The sequence below is a fragment of the Lates calcarifer genome, unplaced genomic scaffold, assembly GCF_001640805.2.
Source record: "Lates calcarifer isolate ASB-BC8 unplaced genomic scaffold, TLL_Latcal_v3 _unitig_5786_quiver_433, whole genome shotgun sequence".
NCBI lineage: Eukaryota > Metazoa > Chordata > Actinopteri > Centropomidae > Lates > Lates calcarifer.
The window spans coordinates 11,120-35,898 of record NW_026117727.1 but is presented as its reverse complement, the minus strand read 5'-3'; the positions used below and the strand labels follow the sequence as shown (position 1 = coordinate 35,898).

General features: G+C 40.8%; 1 long non-coding RNA gene across 1 annotated transcript in view; it reads left to right on the top strand.

Annotated features, from left to right (window-relative positions):
* Positions 1-24,247, top strand: part of LOC108876820 (uncharacterized) — a 140,194-nt gene extending 115,947 nt beyond the window's left edge. Inside the window, exon 3 of the long non-coding RNA XR_001960036.2 lies at positions 23,957-24,247. This is a non-coding gene — a long non-coding RNA (uncharacterized LOC108876820). The remainder of the gene's footprint in view (positions 1-23,956) is intronic.
* Positions 24,248-24,779: the final 532 nt, after the last annotated feature.

Here is a 24,779-nt window from a genome sequence, read left to right as displayed (position 1 = left end):
AGACTGCCGTACCTGATACTGAAACAACCTGGACAGAGGGGTGAATGGACCACTCTGGTCATGGACAAAGGGTGCATCGAGGGACAGCCAATCTTGACAAGATGGCGCCGATGGATGGCTGCTTCGGTGTGTTGGTGCGCGTTGTGTTTTGTTATTTTGTTTGTTAATTCAGTGTTGTGTGGAAGTACCAGTTGCTCTTTTACTAGAGAAGAGCTAATGGACATCAGGGCCACTATCCCTATGGATGTAATACCCACTTTCATCGCTACATCTGTGGAATTACTGGACATTCTGGTCAAAGGTGCCCTCACCTTTGCACACACAGTGAAAGAGGTGAGGGAAACGCATCGGTGGGCTTGTGCATCTTGCACACCGTTACCTGGAATATTTCTCTTCAACGTGCGGCCACATCAAAGAAGTGGACCAGTGGGGCTGTGGAGGCTCTCCAGGCATGCTTGGACTGCATAGATTGGGATGTATTCAGGACTGCCACCAACAGTCTAGATGAGTATACAGAGGCTGTGACATCATACATCAGCTTCTGTGAGCACTGCTGTATACCAACACACACCAGGGTGAGTTACAACAATGACAAACCCTGGTTCACAGCCAAACTCAGACAGCTAAGGCTGGAGAAGGAGGAGGCATTTAGGAGTTATGACAGAGACAGGTTGAGGGAGTCAAAGTACAGGTTCAGCAAAGTGGTGAAAGAAGCCAAACGCCTGTACTCTATACCAGTTCTCAGCAGATGACTCTGCTTCTGTCGGGAGAGGGCTCAGGTAGCTCGCTAACTGCAAGCCTAAAGTCTCCACGAACCACTCACGCCTGGCCAACAGCCTGAATGAGTTCTACTGCCGCTTTGAAAGACAGTGCGACAGACCTGACACCATCCCCCGTGACACCATCCACCAGCCCCACCACACCAGCCTCTCACCCTCCCCCAGCACAGCAGGGGTCAGGGCCTCTCCAAAGCTGCACACCTTAAAAGCCCCCTCCTCTTCCACCACAAGGACGACTCTCTCCATTCTGGAGAGAGTCTGTTGACGTCAACAGACTGTTTAAGAGACAGAACCCCCACAAGGCAGCTGGGCTAGACTCAGTCTCTCCATCCACCCTGAAGCACTGCACTGATCAGCTGTCTCCAGTGTTCACAGGCATCTTTAACACCTCTCTGGAGACATGCCATGTGCCAGCCTGCTTCAAGGCCTCCACCATCATCCCTGTCCCCAAAAAAACAAGAATCACAGGACTTAATGACTACAGACCCGTCTCCCTGACCTCTGTGGTAATGAAGTAATTTGAGCGCTTTGTGCTGTCCCACCTCCATCACTGACCCACTCCTGACTCCCTGCAGTTTGCCTACAGAGCCAACAGGTCTGTAGGCGATGCAGTCAACATGGCCCTCCACTTCATCCTGTGGCACATGGACTCCCCAGGAACCTACTGCCGGGATCCTGTTTTTGGATTTCAGCTCCACCTTTAACACCATCATTTCCAGCACTGCTACAGGACAAGCTCTTCCAGCTGAGCTGTGCCTGACTCCATCTGCAGGTGGCTCACAGACTTCCTGTTGGACAAGAGGCAGCATGTGAAGCTGGGAAAACACATCTCTGACTCCCGGACCATCAGCACCGGCTCCCCTGAAGGCTTACTCTTCACCCTGTACACCAACAGCTGCACCTCCAGTCACCAGTCTGTCAAACTCCTGAAGTCTGCTGACGACACCACCCTCATTGGGCTCATCTCTAGTGGGGATGAGTCCACCTACAGGAGGGAGATTGACCAGCTGGTCACGTGGTGCAATGAAAACAACCTGCAGCTTAATGCCATGATGACAGTAGAGATAGTTGTAGACTTCAGGAAGAACACAGCTTCACCCAAGGACAGAGGCAGACTGCAACGTGTCATCTGGTCTGCTTACAAGGTGATCGGCTGAGGTTGCAGTCCATCAAAACCAAGACCTCACTCCACAGACAGACTGTCACAGACCATAATCCCCCCACCCACTGCATGTTACATTAATGTTATACATATACCTATGCGTTACATTAACGCACATCTCTCTGGACAATCACTGCCACCTTCAAACATTTGCACTCTACACTTTACATTTTAATTATGTATATTTATGTTCCCTGTGTATATATTTATGCTCCTTGTAAATATAGTTTTTGCTTTTTGCTCTTTCTACTTCTTAGCCTTACTTCTACTTCTCTATATCTGTCTTTGTTTACTATCACTGTTCTTTAGCACCAATATACCAAGACAAATTCCTTGTATGTGCAAACTTGCTTGGCAATAAAGTCTGATTCTGATTCAGATTCCTCTTTTATACCTCAAATAACATCCAGACATAACTGCACAAAAGTTTATTTAAAAAAAAATTACTAGCTAATATAATGTCCACCTGTTTCCTCAAATAAACAAACACTTGAAAACTATACTTGAAAACGCCATATTGTCTTACAATGTGTGACATTAAAATCTCAGCAGATCTGCTGGTCTGCTCTGGTCTGTGTGCTACACTATCTCTTTTGCTATCTCCTCTGCAAAGTTCATTACTTTGGTCCACAACCTGAAATTTAATTTATGGACTCCTTGACTAATAATTTGAATGATCAACATTTTGGGGGGCAGATCTATTTTGTAAAGCTCATCGCAGCAAAGTCCATGTCTAGAGAACAAAAGAGAAGAGAGATGAGGGCTGGAAACTGTGGCTGGACTTTACTCTGTCTACACAACCTGTCTCTTAAGTTCTTTTCTCTCTCTCCTTGTGTGTATGCCTGTGTGCATATGTATGTGGGTTGTCTCTCTCTTCGTTTGCCCTCCGGCTTCTCCCTGACTTTTAAACTACCTTGAACAGAATTATGCCTCCAACTTGAGAGAGCTCATAAAGTAGCAGAGTGTGGAACAGCTCTGCCAACCCTATTTACCAAACCTCGTCTGACATAGACTGAATTAAAAAACCACAGACCTCATTCTAATACATGCACACACATGTCTACACACACACACACACACAAACAAACACAGAATGAGAGAGTGAGAGAGGAAAGCAAATCAAATCAAAAAGGAGATTGTCTGAATGTGCAAACCTGTCTCTACCTGGCTTGACCCGAGTTTGTAAATTTGGTGTTACTTGTGATGGATTGCTTCTGCTATATTTAAAATGTTTTTCAGTTTTTACCAGCTTTTCTTTTTATCCCCCATTATACACACACACACACACACACACACACACACACACACACACACACATATATATATATATATATATATATATATATCCAAATTAGTAATTGTATGTTGTTTGTTCAGTTAATACCCCATTTACACCAAGTCTCTTCATGTGTTTTGGGCACAGCTGTCAGATTTCAAAACAGCCACAAGTGTAAGTGCAGCTATTAATCTTTGACTGACAACTGAGACTGGCTGAAATGCGATTGGTAATCTGACTATAAACACATCCAAGACACATAATCATCCCAACTAAAATGTCTTATTAAAGCAATAGGTAGCACATGCCTATAAAGTGTTGGTGTTGCATTTATGCAATCCCTGATCCATGGAGCCATTGAATGACATCTGTGGGTGAAAGAGCATTGATCTGTAGGAGTGAGAGAGTGGTGTCAATGAGAGACCATGAAGTCTCACCCCTAGTCCATTATCATGTTTTTGTGTAAGTTTATGGATAGTTGTTGGCAAGCTAGCTAAACTGTTATTGTTAAGTGCAGTGCTAAAAGGTACGAGTTGTTCCTCCTCTGACATCCTTGACAGTTATTTAACAGCTTCAGGTCCATTAGCACCACCCCTGGACTGGGAGAAGGGCTGACCCTTGGTTGCATATTGTCGGAGAAAAAAGAAAGAAATGAGTCCCAGCCCCTTTAGCAAGTCCTACAGTAGAGAGCAAGGAAAAATAAGAGCAGACATAAGAAGGGCATGAACTGAAAAGAAGCCAAGACGTGGACCCACCTCATCACCTGTGAGAGGTGATAAGGTTGGGTCATTCCGGGCCTGTTATGGAGATCCTCCTAGACTTTGACACAGTGCTGCTTCTGTTCTGGTAAATTGCAAATCACAACTTCAAGTGGTCACAAAAATATATTTAACACAGGTCCAGATGTTGATCGGGCAGCAAAATTTGGAATATTGACTTACGCAAAGTTTTTGCTCACCCTTGTGTGTGTGTGTGTGTGTGTGTGTGTGTGTGGAATCTGAGATGGGGCAAAAATATTCCTTTGCTTAGGTGTCAGCAGCCACAGAGAAGACACCAGTGCCTGGTTCATTTATTCGCTGATTTCAATTAGATTTTACTTGGTACCTCTTTACTGAATTAAAAAAGAAAAAAGACTGAGTTGCTGGCATACTCTCTACTTGGTTACAGTGGCTGTAATTTTGTTTCCAACTTCACTTGTTAACGTTACATCATCTTAAATTCTTAAATTCTTCATGCTCTGCCTTGTCTAGTTAGGACTTTATTTATAGACAGACCAAACTAATTGCTTAGGCAGAGAGAATTACAACCCCAGGGCATTGTGGTGATGTAACCATCAGGTAGGTTCAGAAAAAGAAACCCTGCAGGGCAAAATAAGAGAGAAGCTGTCCAAAAACAGGAGAAGGAAAAATGCACAGTCAATTGCGCTACAGTGATTTCAACCACAAAAATACAAGAATAAGCAGGGTCCACTAATTCAAGTTTAATATGAAGAGTAAATCTGTCTTTAATTATTGGGATGTTAAGATGTTAGCGAAGCCTTCTGTCCAACTGCATGGGGCAAAGCTGTGCTGAGGATCACAGCATGCAGAGTCTGGGATTCTTGGTTTGCCAAAAATGTCAGATAATTGGACAGAAATATGTCACACAGACAGAGGCAAGGCACCAGAACTTCCAAGGCATGCACTTTAAAGATAGATTAATTAACAGATGGCTTAATTTCTCTAATTGTTTGTTCCCAGATAAGGAGTTTAGAGTTGAGCCAATTATCACCGTGCTCCTGCCATTTCCTATTTCTCTGTAAAGGGTATTTTTGAAACCCCTTCTCTACATTTTGAGGTCAGCTTAGATTTACAGAGGCCAAGTCGCTTTGATGAGGGGGAAACAGCATTGAATTGTGCTAAATTAATGAACTCTGGTGTAATCTTTTTTTGTCCTCTCATCTCTTTTCTCTGCTGTTTTGCCTTACCTCCCCCTTTCTCAGGAACCTTTCTAATTTTGCATCCTCTCAATTCTGCCTTTGTTTTCTTGTTATCTGTTTACTTTCTAGCCCTTTTCTTTTCTCTCAGTTTCTATTTGATTTGATGATCATGCCCTTTAATTCTACTCATTACAAAACCTGTTCTCTCTCTCATCACCAGAGCTGCTTTCTCATACATCCGTCCACTCCAAACCACAGCTTGTGGGCTTTTAATTGACTTCTAGATCATTATTTAGCTAATTATACCCCCTAATAAATATTGATATGAATTATTCAAACCATATATATGGTTCTGTGTGCTACAGCAAGCAGAGTGGCACAAGGTGAAACCTCCAAATTAGAAAACAGAAGGGGGGGAAGGAAAGAGATGGATCCATAACTGCTCCTAGCAGGCTTGAATTCCTGCTTGGGCAAGGTAAATCATGGTAATGGATTTGAATCAACACAATGCTACTGCTTTATGGAAAGCTGAGCTCAATAATGGGGCAGAGGGGGGTGGGGGGGTGGGGTAACACTGACAAACTGCAGTGACAGAATGCTACTGCTGTGTGTGAAACCAGCCCAGACTCTCGCTGTGATGAGATGTTTCTGGATGTTGGTAACAGAAGGTTGTTTGGTCTGATGCTAGAATGGCTGAATAGCTTGTCGGGTCCAACCCAGGCTCCATTTTGGCTCCACAATAATCCAGTTTCACAACTAGTGGTTTTGTGCCCACATGTAAAATACTGCAGTCTCTTTCATAGTTTTAAACAGGATTCGGTTACTGTATTTGCTTAAAATATAGATCATGTGGTGCTATGAGACTGATCTCACCAGAAAAACATCAGACATTATGTTGCACGACTACAGAATGTCACTTGCCTGAAAAAAACAAACAAAAAAAAACCAAACAAACCAAGAAAAAAAAGTAATCCTTCTTTTTTGCCCTTAATGGTGCTGTATACAAAGCCTTAAATAGGTTTTCATTGTTTTGCATTCTTATCTCCCCAAAGGTTTAATTTACTGATGATTTTTAATGTCTTCAGGTAAACTTGTCATATAATAGGGCAATTGTCCTGCAAGACAAATGCGTGATATATGCTGTGTGTGATTACATTTTCTGGACTTAGGTCTCAATAGCATGTCTCTTGTGTGACTGTCAGGACTAAGTGGAAGTGATGTGGTATTAGCATGGAGCCACAAAACCTGGATGGGTTTGCACTATCAACAGAGTGGTCCACTGTTATTTTGTCTCTTTTTGTCATGACCATGGATGTACTAACCCTACAGCAAACTTAACTATAGTGGTGGCAAACCAAGAAATGGTATGAATCATTTTTGTAATGGTTTTGGAAACAATGTCAAACCACACATCGATAAAAAGTGTGGCAGTGGTCCTGAGTCTGTACATGCTCTACAGTGGAGGGAGCTATCAGAGAAAATTAAAAAAAAGTAGATCAAGCTTACTAAAGAAGGGGTGGGGATAAAAAAATAAAAAAGGATGGAAAAAAGGCATGTGTTGGGGGGAAGGGGTAGGGAAAGGAGTGAATCAAGACTCATAATTGGCTTGTTAAGACTTGAGAGCATGAGCTTGGGGAGGAGTGGCATGGAATTTAACCAGGGGAAGAATGAGAGGAAAGCAAATGAACTAAAAAAGAAACAACTCCATGTGTAGGAGTGTTAATAGAGAGAGAGAGAAGGAAAGAGAGAGCAGTCAGTTAAAGAGGAATAAGAAAAGTTAAGTTGAGACAACTTTGTTTAATTAGTGTATGTTTGGGGGAGACTGATTGGGAGTGCTGGATGTCAGGGTGGATGTCAATGTTTTAGGGCTGGGCTAGCAGAATGAGATTAAGGTATACAAGTCACTGTTGTGTATGTGCATGTGCATTTGTTTGTGTGTGTGTGTGTATGTGTGCACAGGTGTGTTGGTGTGTGTGCGCTTTTCAGAGCTACACTCTGTGGCTGATGAAGCCATTAGGGTTCAGTCTCACAGCCAATCAATCACTCTGACACCTCAATAGGGGAGCTGGATGGTCATTCTTCAAAACGCAGCCAGCCCACCTCGCCCACTCCAATAATCGCTCCAATCATTCAGTAGCCAGGCCTGAACTTCCAACCTGTGACTGCCAAAACCCACACCAACTGCAGCGTTCGCTCATTTGCTTGTTTGTTCTCGTTGCTCCATTCTGCCCAGTGCACGAAGAACAAACACAAATTTATCATGGCACCTTCGGCAGGTTCTGAATTCAACTGCTGCATGCTGACCTGAAAAAATCCTCTACAGTGGCTGATACGGACCAGTAGTTTGTGTTGCTCATTTTATCTCTGGTACGTTTTAGCGTGTGCATGGTGACGCTAGCAAACACTTGTGTAATAGACTGCTGTGCTTGAAACTGCTGTACAACCTTTTTACCTTCATTTTTTTTTGTTTCTCTCTCTCTCTTTCTCTCTCTCTTTCTCTCTCACACACAACATGCTGCGTGGCTTGGTTTTGATTCAGATGTTGAAACAAATTACTTGTGATTTTGCTGTAAGCCACAGTTTTATTTAGTGTTATTTTGCTCTGTGTTTGTGTAAATACACAAACATGCTTCAAGTTGCACAGAGTACAGAGTGGGTTAACAGCAGATTTCTGAATTATGCAACCACGATGTTAAATTAATCCAAAAAACTTTTTTGTTTATTTGTTTGTTTGTTTTTTTGCTCGTTTCAGAAAAAGAACGCTTGTGGCATGATTTTGACAGCAGAAATGAATGTCTGTTGTTATTTCACTTGGACTAAAACCCTTGTGTAAAACACAAATAAAGAAGATGAAGATTAGTCAAGCTACCAACTAATGTAATCGCAGCCAACCAGTCCATTTAGCCCTCTCTCTCTCTTAGGACAATCCACTCCACACTCTGTCGAGACCAAAGCGACCAAAGCTATAACAACAAGTGTTTTGTAAGTCAGTTGAATTGAATTTATTTAGGGTCATTTCACAACAGAAGTCATCTCAGGGCTGTCTTCATATAGAGCAGGTCTAGACCATACTTTTTATAAGAGACTCCTCAACAATTCCCACCATGTACAGCACTTGGTACAGTGGCAAGGAACGACTCCCTTTTAAGAGGCCTCGAGCAGAATCAGACTCAGGGTGGGTGGCCATCTGCCTTGACTGGATGGGTTGAGGGAGAGAGATAAGTTTAATAGTAGTAGTAGTAGTAGTAGTAGTAGTAGTGTAGTGGATCTTGGGGACAGTCAGTCACTCATGACCATAGATCCAGACTCTACAGTTCTGGACAAGGAAACACCTGCATAAAACGACAAGTGGAGAGAGGAGAGAGACAAAACTACAGGAGAGGGAAGATGAGTTAGTAACATTCCTTTATTGGGTATGAATACATACAGACAGAAAGAGAGAGAGAGGAGCTCAGTGTATCATAAGAAGTCCCTCAGCAGTCTAGGCCTATTGCAGCATGACTAGGGGATGGTTCAGGCCTGAGTCAGCTCTAACTATACAGTAAGCTTTATCAAAGAGGAAGGTTTTAAGCCTACTTTTAAAAGTACAGAGGGTGTTTCTGCCCCCTGGACCTAAATCGGAAGAAGATTCCACAATAGTGGAGCCTCCCATTTTACTCCTGGAAACTCTAAGAATCACAGAAACTGCATTCTGGAGCGCAGTGTTGTAGTGGATAACAGGGTACAAGAGTTCTTCAGGAGAGGATGGTGCATGACCATTAAGGGGCTTTGTAGGTGAGGAGGAGGATTTTATAGGGAGCCAATGCATTTTATTTTATTTTCATTTAACCTTTATTTAACCAGGAAGAAACCCATTGAGATTAAAAATCAATGTCCTGGCCAAGACAGCAGCAGTATAGGTTACAGAGTTGCAATTATTCATACAAACACACAAATATGATGCATAAATATACAATAATAATAATAATTTAAAGAAAAATTATCTTAAAAGAAACTAATTATCAAGGACATCAAAGCAGTGCTAGAAATTAGTCAGACAAAACATTAACAGCCAGATGTTGCATCCACCAACTCATTCAAAATTACTTTGAAGTTAGCTTTTTCAGTTTCAGGACATTTGCAAAGTGTTCCAAGAAGAGGGAGCTGTGTATTTAAATGCCTTTTTTCCCAGTTCAGTGTGAGCCGTTTGTACAGATAATAAGAGGAGGTCCTGGGACAGAAGACTGTAACTGCCTGTACTTTTTTGACTGATGTGAATCTGGAGATAGATTTATAGACAAGCACATGCCAGTGTTTTAGTGTGCGACTGGACAGAAGAAGACCACCCTACACGAGCATACAGCAAACACTGATGAGTGAGAGCTCTAAGGTTTGCAATGAATCTCAGAGCTCCGTGATTCACAGTATCCAGGGCATGTAAGCTTTGAGAGGATGCATGCATATAGATTACATCACCATAGTCTAAAACAGACATAAAAGTCACAAGAACAACTCTCTTTTTGGCCTCAAAGGAAAGACAGGACTTAATTCTAAAGTAAAAACCCTGTTTCAGCTTAAGCCTTTTCACCAAATGCTGGATGCAAGGCGCAAAAGAAAGAGATTCATCCAGTAAAAAAACAAGACATTTATACTCAGATACAGTCTCAATCTGTGAACCCTGTAAGGTGGTGATTCTGTGACCTTTTTTTTGGAATTTGAAAACAGCATAGATTTTGTTTTATGTATGTAATGTAAAAAAGCTAACAAAGGAAAAATATAATCTTCTGTCAGTTGTCATGTTGCAGCATTTTGGATCAGTTGGAGGATATCAGTTAGGGCTGACCCGGCTGTGTTTTTTTGTCCTACCAGTGACTAATGTGCCACACAGATATGACTTGATTTTGTGGTCTGTGGGAAGTTGGCATGCAGGTGATGGAACCATGGAGGGAGATGAGCAAGAGAAGAAGAAACAAAATCACTCTTAAAGGACCAACACATCTACAAATCCAGATCCATGCAAATCAATAAAACCAACCCATGAATCAGCGTAATTTAAAAATATTTGTAATTCCCTCTTAGAATGACAGTGTTCATCCAAAAAATTACAAATCACCACTACATAATTACCCTAACATTTCCTGTCATCTCTAACAACAATGACTGATCACCAACAGTAAGATGCAGTTGTAAATAGCTAGTAAGAGGACTTTTGAGTTAACTACATCAAAAAATTGCCTATAAGGTCAAGAATGAACTTTTCTCACATACTTGTTAAGGTGATTTGGCTTAAAAACAACTCATGTTGACCAAAACCAACTTATGAATATTTTAGTTAACCCTCATCATAATGGGTACAAGAACCAATGCTGGCTTTTTGGCAGGACACAGGAAATGAACAGTGGCTTCCTGTATCAAAGTCATATGGTTTGTTGATGCATCCATCTACCCCAACTTCTTCTCTATGAAGCATGGATGCTCTGTATTAACATCTTGGTAGTTACTCCTTTGCCTCTGCCAGACAGGAGTTGTAAGTGACATTTCCACCAGAGATTTTTGTCATTTAAACATGAAGCATTACTGCCACCAAATGGACTCCAGTGACTACACTTGATATCAAACCAGTTTGAAAATTTTTATACCAGCTCAGCCCTAACACCATACTAGTGTAAACTCAATTTGTACTGAACTTGCAAAAATACCAGTAGAAAAGGTTTGTCAATCAACAGGGATTTAACAGCTGCATGTATCACTGGAGTAAGGATCACACTTACTGGGCTTCTTTTGACACTTGAAAAATCTGTCAGCTGTATTCCTTTAGCATCTGTGGAGAATTTGTTTCCCTTTTAACTTTTTGACTTCATTGTTTGCTTTGAACTGAAAAACACATGCATGTAATTTCTTCTCCTAAACATCTTATATTCAAGTGTGGGCTGAATGTGTGGGGCTCTGATTTAGGTGCATTTTCAGTTTCCACTATGATAAGATGAATAGATGAGATTAAGAAGCAACAATGCCCGCATTGACAGTCTTGTTAGTTGATCCACTGTCTTAATAAATCATGTTGAGGCAAACAATGAAGAACACCCACATTAGTCAACACTGCAATAAAACAGAAGGAAACGGCTGCCAAAGGAGGGAGAGGGAGAGAGAGAGAGAAAGAGAGAGAGAGAGAGAGAGAGAGAAAACAGCTTCTCTGTTTTGTTTCCTCAAGCAAAACAACAAACTTCAAGCATTATTGTGGGAAATGAGGACTCTTTATTAGACTTTACCTCCCAGAATTTGTAGAAGTGAGACTGTCCTGGTACGGTAAATAGCAGCACCTCCAGCACTACTATAGCTCATCTCTGGAGGATGGAAGGTGGGTTGAACATTATGCTCTTGACTGTCAACTATTATAATGAGAAGCTGTAAATGGCTTCTTCCATCCATCACTCCCTCGTGCCATTTATTCCCTTGTTTTCTCTCTTGTTTATTCTGCAAAGTATTGCACTGTTTTCTAAATCTTTTCCTCTCAGCCTATTTTCCCCACTCCATCCTTCCCTTCCTGTTGCTTTATTTTTACACCTACATCCCTGCTAACTTTATTTGTTCTGGCCTCGTCATCTCTTATTCCCTCCATCTTTTGTTCAAACTCATATCCTCTCCTCCCTCCATCCTTCCACCCTCTGTTGGAGAGAACCCTTCTGTGGAGTTCACCAGCTTCTCCTACTGATCCCAACCACTGTATACTGCCGCCCACACACCCATGGCTTTAGTAGTTCCAACCAAAACAAACCGTCATATTTTTGTCTGCCTGGTCTCCCAGGGGATTAGCATTGTAAACAAAAATCCCAGTGTGCTTTTCCTTTAATTGTAGCTACAGTAGGAGCTGCAGATAGAGGGAGCCCAGCACTAGTGGGTGGACTCAAGTACAATACAAAAAGCATAGTGGTAGGAGGGACTGTATTGTTTGTGTAGTCAGGCCTTCCAATTCTGCAGCCATGTGGTCCAGTGGAGATAGCACTAGTGAGTAGGATGGACCTGCACTACGCGTGTGTGTGTGTGTGTGTCTGTGAGTGAATGCTTCTTTTTCATTTACCCTCTATTCAAACACTGTCTTGGTAATGATAATACTTTATATTAAAGGTTAACAGATGAGTGGGGGGTTTCATCATGTTGCCAATGAATGCAGCTACAGTTGAGTTATTTGAGATGGGCCTCGCAATTTCCTTCTTAATTTCCTCTATTAAAGCATCAAACAAGAAAAAAACTTTGAAATATTGAAATATTGAATATTGAATATTGAATTGTTTTCCGTGTGCCATTTCATGCCACTGGTGAACTAATTTATCAGTCTAATCCTAAACTGTTCTTCCTATGTGCCCTCCTTACAGTGTCACAATCTTTACAACCCAGAACAGAGGGAAAGAAAAAAACAAAACAAAACCTCATCTCCTCCCCTGTCTCTTTCAAAGATTCATGACAAACCTGTGCTTGTGCACACACTTGTATATATCTCCTCTCCTTCGGTCGGTCTCAGGGTGCATTCCTTTTCTCTTGTTTATCACTTTTCCATTTTTAACCCTCATACATGGTGGTGCAGTGAATCAGTGCTCTGTCATCCTGCGATTACCTGCTGCAAAATGAAGTGACTGGAGGCCTGACCAGGAAAACAGAAGCTACACACAAACAGCAGTGTCTGTGTGTGTGTGTGTGTGTGTGTGTGTGTTTGTGTGTAAGAAGCTTTAATTTGCATAATAATCACAAATTAAATAAATGTTGTGGCTGATCAGTGAATATAAACTTGGTTATTGCATTGCTTCGACCTGCCATTATCATTCATGCTTTTAAAGAAAAGCTGCAGCTGTAGCCACACACACAGACTCACACTGCTGTCTGTGTGTAGCTTCTCTTTTCCTGGTCAGGCATCCAGTCACTTAATTTTGTAGCATGAATTGCAGGCCGACAGGGCTCTGATTTACTATGCCACCATGTTGCCGCCTTCAGCTAGCATGTGTGTAGCTCTGCTCCACATTCACATGCACTGTTGATGTAATTGATGACTCTCTCTGCAGCTTTTAACCAAGTGTGTGTTTTTCCTTCAAAGTGCATGGCCCACCCACCTGTGCTAATGCTAATCACAACCTAAATTTGACATGCCAGGTGTGTCTGTATCAGACAAACCTTTGTTGGTAATTCTGCAGCTCTGAAACTACAGCAGCACAGCCAGACTTCTTCACCCCTTCCTCGGCTACACTGATTGCATTTGGCCTTGTACTTCACAGTAACAGAGAAGGGAAACTGAGGGAATCCTGAGATGAATGTGTTACATTTTTTATATGTGAATGAGGTTGATCCAAGAAGAGTCCGCGCAGGATTTTCTTTTTCTGCATGGAGTAGTTAGAGTGAATAGATGTCTTTAGAATCTTCCTGCTCAGACCATCTGAGAGCAGACAGCCGGGTTTTGTTGTTTCATTTCCAGTCCAGGTGTTAAATGCACTGTAAATCATGGATTACAATCATGGAAGTTTTACTCAGAACAAAAAGTCCTGAATTAATAATAGTATCAGTAAAATATCAAAAAGGTAGGTAAAGGTGTTACCTCAGGACCAAGTTATGTTGCATTCCTGAAAAAGGGGCTGTTCAAGGTGAGTTTGCTGCTATCAGTGATTAATTCTACCCCTGGCTACTGAGAAGATAGGGTTTTATTTATAATGTAATGTGATGTCATACACATCACATGGACTCCACCAAGGTTACACCTTGTCTCAGATACTGTTTGTGATATTCATTTCAAGATGCAGCTGCAGTGGTGAGGGTGTTGGATTTGCGAGCCTCTGAACTGCATTGTTGTTTTCTGCAGATGTTGTAGTTCTGTTGACTTCATCAAACCAAGACCCCCAGTGTGTACTGGGATGATTTGCAGTCAAGTGTGAAGCAGCTGGGATGAGAGTCAGCACCTCCAAGTCTGAGGCCATGGTTCTCTGCTGCAAAATGGTGAATTGTCCCCTCTGGGTGGGAAGAGAGTTGCTGCCCCATGTAAAAGAGTTCAAGTACCTCAGGGCTGAGTGGAAGATTGACAGGTGGACTGGTGCGACATCAGCAGTAATGCAGATGTTATACTGGACTGTTGTGGTAAAGAGGGACCTGAGCCAGAAGGCAAAGCTCTTGATTTACCAGTCTACATTCCAACCCTCACCTATGGTAATGAACTGTGGGATCGCCCATACACGTGGCCACAATGAGTTTCCTGCGTGGGGTGGTGATGCTCAGCCTTAGAGTTAAGATGAGGAGCTCAGACATCTGGGGGAGGCTCAGGAGAAGAGCCGCCGCTCTTTCGTGTTGAAAAGAGCAGAATGACGTGGTTCGGGCATCTGATTAGAATGTCTCCTGGGCACTTTCCTTTGGAAGTTTTCTGGCAATGTCTGACCTGGAGGAGACCCTGGGGTAGACCCAGAACTTGTTGGAGGGATTATATATTCCATCTGGCCTGGGAATGCCTTGGGATCCCCCAGGGGGAGTTGGAAAACGTTGCTTGAGAGAAGGATGGCTGGAATACTCTGCCTGCTGCCAGATAAATGGAGGAAAATCGATGGATGGATAGATACACACAGAGCAACCAATTATCAAAGCAGAATAACATTAAAAATACAGTCAGCTTTATGTAGCCTGCTGTTTGATGCTTTGGGAGGACAATGACGCATACTTACTTACCTTACTTACTTACATATATTTAGAGGTTTGGAGTACAAATCCAAAAGCATGGTTTATGATGCATGTACACAGATTAGTGGGCATGGATTGCTAAATTGTGGGCAAAGATTTACACATGTTGGATGCTAGTTGAGGATTATGCTGTAACTTTAAAACACTATTACTCTAAATTATTTTACTATAAAGTCTTTTATTACATCCTTCTCCATAGTCACTTTGTTCTGATTAAAGTGTTTGGATGCACACACAAACAGAAGCACACCAAAACCAAGCCAACCACATTAATTTAGTGGCTGAGCACTTCACAACTGTGAAGCTGTAGAGTGAAAATGGTGGCCATCACACTGTAGCAATTCATTTTTCATGAAACCTTTGCTGGGCCTGCACTCTGTGGGATCAGACAAAATGTTGTCATTCCTGCGAGGACAATAGGCAGGAGAGGGATTTTGTTGCCTTGAGACGAGCTACTGGATTTAAGACGGGCAGTCCCCTGACATCAGACTGACTTGTTTCTTTCCACAAGCTTGACTCGACACAGACACAGTTTGATTATAACATTGCCTGCAGAGAAAGAGACAGCCAGGTGCCATGCTCATGTTGAATTGGACTGAGTGTAAATACAAAGTGTCAGCCAGAGATGGGGATTGCTGAGATTTGGGATTGAAAGTTAATAACAATTTCAGTTGTCTTCATACTCTGTTGTTAATTGCTCAGTATAAGGTGTTTCTTTGTGTTAAGAAATAAAAGTAGATAGAATTATTGTATTAATTCTAAAATTGTGAGTTTGCATTTTACAGTTGATGCAGAGTAGCACTGGTGTAAAGCCCAGCTAAAGGCAGGGACTTCTACGAAAAAATAAAAATAAATAAATAAATTGAAAATTAAAAGAAATTTCTGCCATGAAACCACTGAGTTTGATCCAGTCTGGGTTAGCTGGTGTTCACAGTCAGGTGATGAAGTCACATCTTTTGTGGAGCTGAAAGATACTAATCATTTGTCTTCTGCTCCTGTCACTGCCAACTGTCATTATGAATGACAAAGTTTGTGACACCTGCACAAATTCTGTTTGCTGAAGAAGGCTGTGGAATATGGCTGAAAGCTCTGGAGGAGTTTAGAATGGTCTATCACAGAAGTAACTAAAAAATAGTATAGCATAGTCTACATGACTACAAAAACTAAAAAGCCTATTTGTGTTGTCTAGTGGCCCTACCAGGTTAGTGACGCCACACAAAACTTAATTGGACTAGTTGGACTGTTGGTCAAACAAATCAAGCAAACTGAAGACATCACTTTGGGTTTTTGGAATTATGATGGGCCTTTGTCAGTATTTCAAAACATTTATGAATGAGACGATTAATTGAGAATATAACAGTCACGTTGATCAATGAAGTCCTTTTTTTACAGTGCACTCAGTAAATATTCAGACCACTTCACGTTTAGCACATTTTGGTATGTGAAATTTGCAGCGTTGTGCTAAAATAAAATTAAAAATCAATCTATACCCAACAATGACAAAGCGGAAAACTGATTTTTTATTTTGTCATATGGCTGCAACCTAAAAAAAAAAGTGAATGCACTGTATTTCAGTAATCTGTAGGTCTGTTTCCAGCTTAACCAGAAGGAGTCATGTTGTTCTGGTACAATACTACAGTCACTGTGTGATTGAGACTTCCTGAAGTGCTGCTGAAGTGAGGTTCAGATGTACTTACATGTGCATACATGCTTTGATGAAGAGCTGTATTGACATGCCTCTGCCTTCAGTTTAGCCTGAAATGCAAGCATCAGATTCACACACATACACACACACACACACACACAAGCATGCTTTGTGGCTGGCACCTGCAGATTCTGACATCTAGTCATAGATCAATTAAGATACAGATCTACCTGTGAGTGGTAGTGTGTGCGTCTTTCTACCTTGTAATTCAGCTCTACTTATTTTTAATGGCTCTCACTTTCCATTTCCATGCCATACTCTCCCCTGTGATAACCTACTATTGTCCTCCTTCTCATCTTGTGATCTGTCTTGCTTTTATGTTGCCCCCCTCTTGTCATCACTGTCATTGTTGAAATTGCCCTTTAGTTTCTCTGTGCTCTGAGAGATGGCCGGGAGGTTACACTCAGTTGCATCATAGCAGCAAAGTTCCTCCATTTCTCACCTAACAGTTTTCTTACCCCATGTATTGCTTTTTGCGACACAACACATACTGGAGAGACCATTTAGTCCTGGTGTATGTCTTGCACAGCACAGAAATGTGTCTGTGTGCAGTTATCAAGAGAGGTTGTGGGTAGTTGTGAGTGTGTGTAGGTGAGTTAAGCTTCCTCATTAGGAGTAGTAGTCCTGGCTGTGTGTGATAGAGACAGCAACTGGAAAGTGAGGGAGGACAGAGAAAAGCAGCAGACTGAGGAGAGGAGGAGTGTGTGTATGTGTGTGTGTGTGTGGTGGGGGGTCTGTCACTTTACATTTAAGCAACAGATCCACGCCACAGCGGGCTAACGGACAAACAATCCATCCTTATTTGCCATGCTCAATGCCAGTCCCATTGGATTGGAGGGAATTGGATTCCCACATCCAGGGGCGAATTCTTTTCAATTTGAAGGACCCCATTAAAAGTCTTTTTCTGTCTGACTCTTTTTCACTCTCCTTTTGCTCTCCCTCTTTCTCTCTCTGGAAGTTTACGAGTGGAGTTGAGTTTATGAATACCCTATATATGATTCTCCAGTGCAAAATTTTCACATTTTGTTACACACCCAATACACCCTATACTCCATAATGACAATGCAAAAAGAGAATTTAAGAAATTTGTACAAATTTATTAAAAAGGAACAACTGAAATATCATGTTGACAGTATCCATTCATGTCCACATGCCTAATATGGTGTAGGTCTCGCATGGACATGGGACTTGTGGTGTCTGGCATCAGGATGCTGGCAGCAGGTTGTGAGGTGGAGTCTCCATGTTTAGAGACCAGGTCATTGCCTTTTGCTCTTTGTCGTGTTCCTTGAGACATTTCTGAGCAGTTTTTGTGGTGTGGTGGGAGCACTGTCCTGCTGGAGGAGGCTCCTGTCATATCAATGATCAAGACCATACTATAACTTAAACACTGTTAGCCCAGATTTTATATTTACTTAAAGATTTAATTGTAATACACTTAAACAATCTAAGTTAGATATCATTACTATACAATCCTGAGTAAATTCTACTAATCTATAGACATTGGTGAATGTATGAGTAACTAAGTCAAATGACCTTAAGTTTTTGTCATGCCACACCCCTTTTTCAAATCCACTGCTCATCCACAATCATCTGCTTTTAAAACTATAGGTACGTTTTTTTTTCATTCTCATTCATGCATATATACAACCAGATGGATAATAAAAATAAAAAGAAAGAAAAAACAGAGAACGAAGACAACATCAAACAAAAACCATCCAGTTTTACGTTTAACAACGCCACTAAAGTGCAAAGAAAAAGAAAACTAAAGTACTGCGAGATTTTGATGCGTGGCGATTTGTTGTGGCTTGATGCATGACGGGATGTGAATGCTCATGACCGCGACCGTGTTCGTGGTTCAATGCATGGACCAAGTCCTCATGGACTATCTGGGGAAATAAATGAACATTACAAGTGAGTTTGAATTAAAGCAACTTGGACGTAAGTGCATTGAACTTAAAGATATTAACTGTAATAACTATGCAAAACAATTGACCTTGTAAACTATTTTAAGTTAAATCAACCTGGAATTTAGTGCATTTAACTTAAGGGTGTTAAGTGCAATAACTGTGCAAAGCAGTTAACCTTGCAAAAACCTGTCTTGTCCTTTAATTTAGCTCTGGCAAAATAAATAAATAAATAAATAATTAGTTTAATCAACTTGGCATTTAGTGTATTGAACTAAAAATAAAAATTCCAGTACCCTCAAGCTTTTAAGTTAGATGTACTTTAGTTTTCATCTTACATTACTTAAATTTTTTAAGGCAACCGGTTTCCTCAGATTTTTAAAGTAAATCCTGTCTATTGTGTTGTAACATTGTTCCATTATTGTATACAATAATACAGTTTGCTTTTGCTTGTTTGTGTCTCTTAATCTGCTTGCTTTTGATCTATTCATAGCATTAGTTTTCCTAAAGTAGATGTCTATGTAGGGAAAGTGGTGAGGATCTTTTCATCACTTGCTTGTGTTTGTGTATTTGCATGTGTTTTCTTAGGCTCCAGTATGTTGAGCTCTCCCTGTCATTTTGCACATCCTTCTCTCAGGGTCAAACCAGAACACATAGACAAACACGCGGGCCATCATATCTGGATGTCAGTCAATACAATGACTGAGACAATTGTTATAACTTAAGAGTCATAATAAGTTTAGACATTTTCTTCAATATTAACAGTTATCCACCTAATAATGGGCTGTGGTGCAGGGATGATATATTTTTGTAGGCCAGCCTGCAAGTTGGCATAATTCTAGTTCCAATTAGATTTTTCGTTGGGTTTTGGATTATAACAGAAAATAAACTGTGACCAACAAAAGGTTGTGATACTTACAAGTGTTGTTCAACAAGATAATCTTCACAGATTAACTTACTTTAGGGTTTCAGGACTCATTCTTGCATCACTTTAGAATGGATATAACATATATAGAGGAAAAAAAGAAAGTTGTGGAGCTGCACATGAAGCAGAACAGAGGAAGGCAGAGGACAAGGATGGAGACGGATAGACAACTGAGGGACAGCTTCCACTTCCAGGTCATGAGTGGTTTCACCCAAAGTCGTTTTCAAAGTGCAGCACTCCCAAAACACTTCAGTGTGCCTCTTACAGCCCATCATAACAACACTCTCATTACCCTCTCAAAATGTGCCCCTGTTGCCGAAAAACACATACACATGTGAAGTATACACACAGATTAGATCTATAAATCTGACAGGAGGAGTTGTCTCAGTGCCACGGGGACAGTGGGTTGGAATGCCGGGGACTAAATAACCAGCAACAGGAAAGAAAATGTTAATATCCACAAGAGTTGTGTCAGGGTGGTGGTCCACATGGACCCCCCCCAGTGAGTCTGTTATTCACAGACAGCCTCAGACTTGGAACAGGATTAGCCCCGTTTGTTAATTTGCTCAGGGTAATATTATGATAAATCATACTGTGACAGTGGGTGAGATGTGTCAAGGCTGCTCCCACAGGATACACTGCACACCACAGCATGGCTTTGTTTGTTGATGAGCTGCACTGTCTTGACTGTTGGAAAGGATTTGATACTTAATGATATGAGGTGATTTTATTTTTATTTTATTAGACTTTTATTAGTACTTCTGCTGCATTAGGATAGAAGGTAGAGTTACACCATGAGCTGTAGAGAAGCAGAATGGCAAGAACAGACATTTGGACTGAGACTGAAGAGTTGGCTTCTTGAAGAAGAGTACAGGAACACACCCTACTGTTGTACTTAATTCTTCCTCTAGCATTCATGTCAAAAACCAGCCATTGGAATTTTAACGTCTGTCTGTGTATGATTTCAACAAAATATAATGTGTTCATTAGGGACTTTAGAGGTGTTGGGAGGAGCTTTTTTCAATTTCTTCTGCTTCCTGTTTTAATGTGAAGGCAGGCGAACCATACCCTGACTCTGGACTGTACTAGATTTTCAGTTTCACCAAAAACATTACATCACATCAATCATGTTGACTGTGCTGTCAGAGTATCAGAGTGGCCAAACAAGTCATGCTGCCTTCCATTTACATGTCCCTACTTCCATCACAGTTACATTTGTGGTTACAATACTCTGTTGGAAAGTTTAGACCCGCCACACTGTCTGTCTGTCTGTGTACTGACATCTAAACAAAAAGGGTAATGAGTGGGCATGTATCGATAAAAAATCTCACCACACTGTCCATGGTATGATATTTATTGCTCAGTATTTTTTTTAAAAGGCAAATGTAGATTTGGAAAAAATGTTTACTGAGCAATGAACAAAGTATTAATGTTTAGGTACAAAAAACAGTCAGTTGGTTTATAAAGTACAAAATACATTTGTATTCCCTGACGTGTAGGTAACATTTGCGTTTTAATGCAAAGCTGCAACTGTGTTACCAGACTGAATCACCCCTACCTGCTGAGTTCACATGGCCTTACTTTCTTTGCCCACAGAAAATGAAATATTAAACTTGATGACCTTGATGACGGTTTTGCATGTCTCAGTCAATTAATAGAAAGTTACTGCTGCCCATTTTTCAAAGCTTATATGTTTGAGATTGATTTCATTATTTCCAGATAGTCACAATTTCAGTGTGATATGAGAAGAGAAGAAGAGATTTGAAACTTACTTGTGAAAGGTAATTGATCACAATGAACTATGAAGTGCTGGTGCAATCCAGGACAACTTAACATCCATGGTCTGGAATTGGGCTGTCAGAAAGCCTTGCTTTTATCAGCTATCATCACTAGAAACAAAATGTAGGATGATTGAAATATGAAATGTAATGTGTACATTTTAAGATTTAAGAGAATTAATGATTTTTATTTCAATATTTCTCTTTTTCACAGTTATGACCATTATATTTATTAGTAATAACAACATTTTACTCACCAAGTTAATACCTGATATCTGGGAACACAGTGACACCAATGCTCAGTTTGCAAATCTGTGTGCACAGTTCATAAACCATCATAAACTGTGGCTGTGGATTCACACATGGTTCGTTTTTTCTCAGCTGACCTCAGGGGAGTTCTGTATGTATTTACCTGATGTGGGTAACCCACAGTCAGTACTGCATCTGAACATTTCCTGTGAAGACACAGTGTTTGTTGTATCAGTGTTGCTGTGCTCCCACATCTCAGAAACTATCTGATCAAGGAGCCCAGTAGACTCTATGAGCCTGTAGATGTTTACACTGATGCAGTCTCTACTGAGTCAACATTACCATCAGTCTGTTTACTTCAGTGTGCTTCTCCCTGTCAAGGACAAATAAAGAGTGGCCTGAGTCTATTCCATATAGACCTGCTGTATATGTAGCTATATGGAATACAAACATATCCTCACATACACATACACAAAGGCCCATGGGACTTATAGGTTGTTTTTTGTGATGGAATCTAGGGGTTGTAGTGGCATTGCTCCTTAGGTCACTGACCTCTCTGAATGTAATGCCTCAGGGGTACACACATACACACACATGTCTCACCAGTAAAAACACACACATACACATACACACTTTGGAAGGCAACAGTGATCAGAGTGGAAATAAGGACAGTCCCAGAGGTCTGCCCCTGCAGCATCTTGTGTGTTTTTCCTAAACCAACTTCTTTTTTCTCTTTACTGCCTCTGTGGTCTACAGTTACCATGGAAACACAGGTTTGGCATGATATGTTTCACCAGGGAGAGTTGCATCTCCAGTATTTTTCCCTCCTCTCCCCTGTTTTTGTGGGAGAAATGTTTTAATTGCTGAGGTTAAAGGAAGAGCAGGGTCGACAGCGAGCGGCTGCCAGCCTTTGGGGTAGCTGTCTGTATCTGTTTAGTGGGAATTGTTTTGCCCTGAAACACCATCTGTCTGGCCTGCTGGCTGGCTCCACACTGATCTGTCTAAGAATAGACTCAACCTCAGTTTCAAGCATAGCAGCCATTAGAGCTACACACAAATGTAAGCTTATGAGGAATTGAAAAGTGTTTCAACTCCACTGGTGTTTATTTGTTTGAGGTTGTGTTAAAACCACTATTTTTGTAAGGTACTGATATTTTGTTTATCCATGTATATCCAGTTATTTATTTGTTATGGGCCCAAAAAGTCTCCATAAAAAGTCATAGCAATTACTCATAAGTTGGTTTATCAGCTGAAAACAGGATGCAGTTAAAAAAAGAAGAATGTCAATGTTGGAGACACATTTTTGAGGAGTGAACACAATTGAATACGTTTATTGTGATGCAGCAGCAACAGATTGTTCCATTTGCATTAGCAGTAACTTAATGCAGCTGTGACAAGGTGTAAAGAAAACAATCAGTAAACAGTGTGAATGGTACAGTAGCAATGAGATCAAATTACACTGGATTACATGTTGTGACTAGAAATACTGTAAACATATTTTTATGACAAAGCATTTTTCTTATTTCACAAAAGAAGTTTAAATGTTTAACATTGGCGAAACACAAGCAGACTAACATCTTTTCCTAAATAAGATAAAAGTATAAAAATGTAAACTTTCATCAGGAGCTGTAATCAAACAAGACTACAAATCTGACTTTTGACATGTGCTATGAGCATGGGGAGCAATTCCAAAAAAGCACTGGGATTTGATACCCAGGCCTGGTTCAAAGTCATTATCAGTATCAGTATCACTATTGCTGACTTTTGACATACTTTCTGATAAAGTGAAAGATGCAAAAATATTAAATAAGAATGATTTTGTTGCAGTGTTTAATGCACTATTAACATTAAAAATTGAATGAAACAGTTCTAAGCAGCAACACCCTGAGTCCAGGACTGAACTGAAGACAATCAAAGGCAAAGCTATAACATTCCAGCATTACAGACAGGTCACTTGGACCTATGCACATTTTAACATTGATGTATTGTGTTTGAAAAATGAATAATGTACATAATCAATGATTATGAATCTTTGAACTGAAATCAATAAAACAGTTATTTTCAGCAAAGTGATTTTTAATGTGCACCTGTAGCGAGCACTCACTCATTTCTCTTTCTGTACAGTCCTCATGCACATGCTAGCATACCTACAGGATAAGCTATTTTTCACTGTCCTGCCATCAAAGAAACAAAGGGAGAGATGGGGTAAGGGAAAAAGAGAGAAATGGCAGTGCATTCAGCCAGTCTGAATCTTTATTCCCTCGTTGGGAACCATAGAAGCAGGCTTATGGGGTAATTTGAAATAATAAAGGCCAAAGGTGTGTCTGCTGATGGGTGATTTCTACTGGGGTATAGGAGTGTGGTTAAAGGCGAGAAGGAGTAGGAGGAGGAGGAGAGAGGGCCACTGTTTAAACTGTGTTGTCAGAGCATTATGTATATAGCAATACACAATAACGTGTACACAGTGCACACAATGCAAACAGTAAATGTGCACAGTCTCTATAACAAATAAATGTGCAGTTCTTAGTATTAGACCATCTGTTTAAATTTGTCTTTATGTTTGTGTTTTTCCACAGTGTGACATATAACTGAAGACGCATCCGAACGTCTCATTCACTTTGCCGACATCCTAACGTAAGTAGGCAACATTTCCCAGTTTACAATCATTATCTGTAGCGTTCTTTTCGCTCCCTCTACAACTTCTCTCAGCCTGCATTTAAATCAAAGGGATGGCGAAAACTGAACCATGCTCCTCATTGCTTCATTTGAACAGTTCTAGGGGTATGGAGCATTTCTCACGTTACATCATTGTAATCAAGTGAATTGCGCTATAGTAGTGGTATAACTGCTGTAAATGAATAACACACCTCTGTTTCATAGCAGTGGTAAATAACTTCCTAGAGAACTTTTGTTTGTTACTCAGAAGGTGGTTTTACATGTTGAACCATGTTGGAACTCTGCTCCTACCATCTGTTGCTGTCTGAAACTCTGAAATCTTTGGATCTGTTTATGCTGGACAAATACTTTTTGGAATGTGCTGTAAAGAAATCTATAAGACTGCAGTGTGTCTGGGGCCTGCAGGGGTTCCCAGTCTGAGCTTTATTCCCAATTTTGAATACATTCAGTGTATTGAAAGTCAGTTTATAACAACTAAAACATAAACCAAAGTTTCTGTTGTTCTGTTTAGACACTTGTTTAAGGCTGGGGAACAGTGGTGATCTTGAAATACTGGAAAAGTCAAAGGTTACATGAGTCAGTAAGTGTGTATATGGGGACATGGTTTGTTAGTCATTGTTTAGGCTCTATACACCAGTGGTTCTCAAATGAAACAATAACTTTAAGGCTAATGTGCTGGCTGTTTAAGGGTGTTTGGAACGTTTACATCAAATGACATATTTA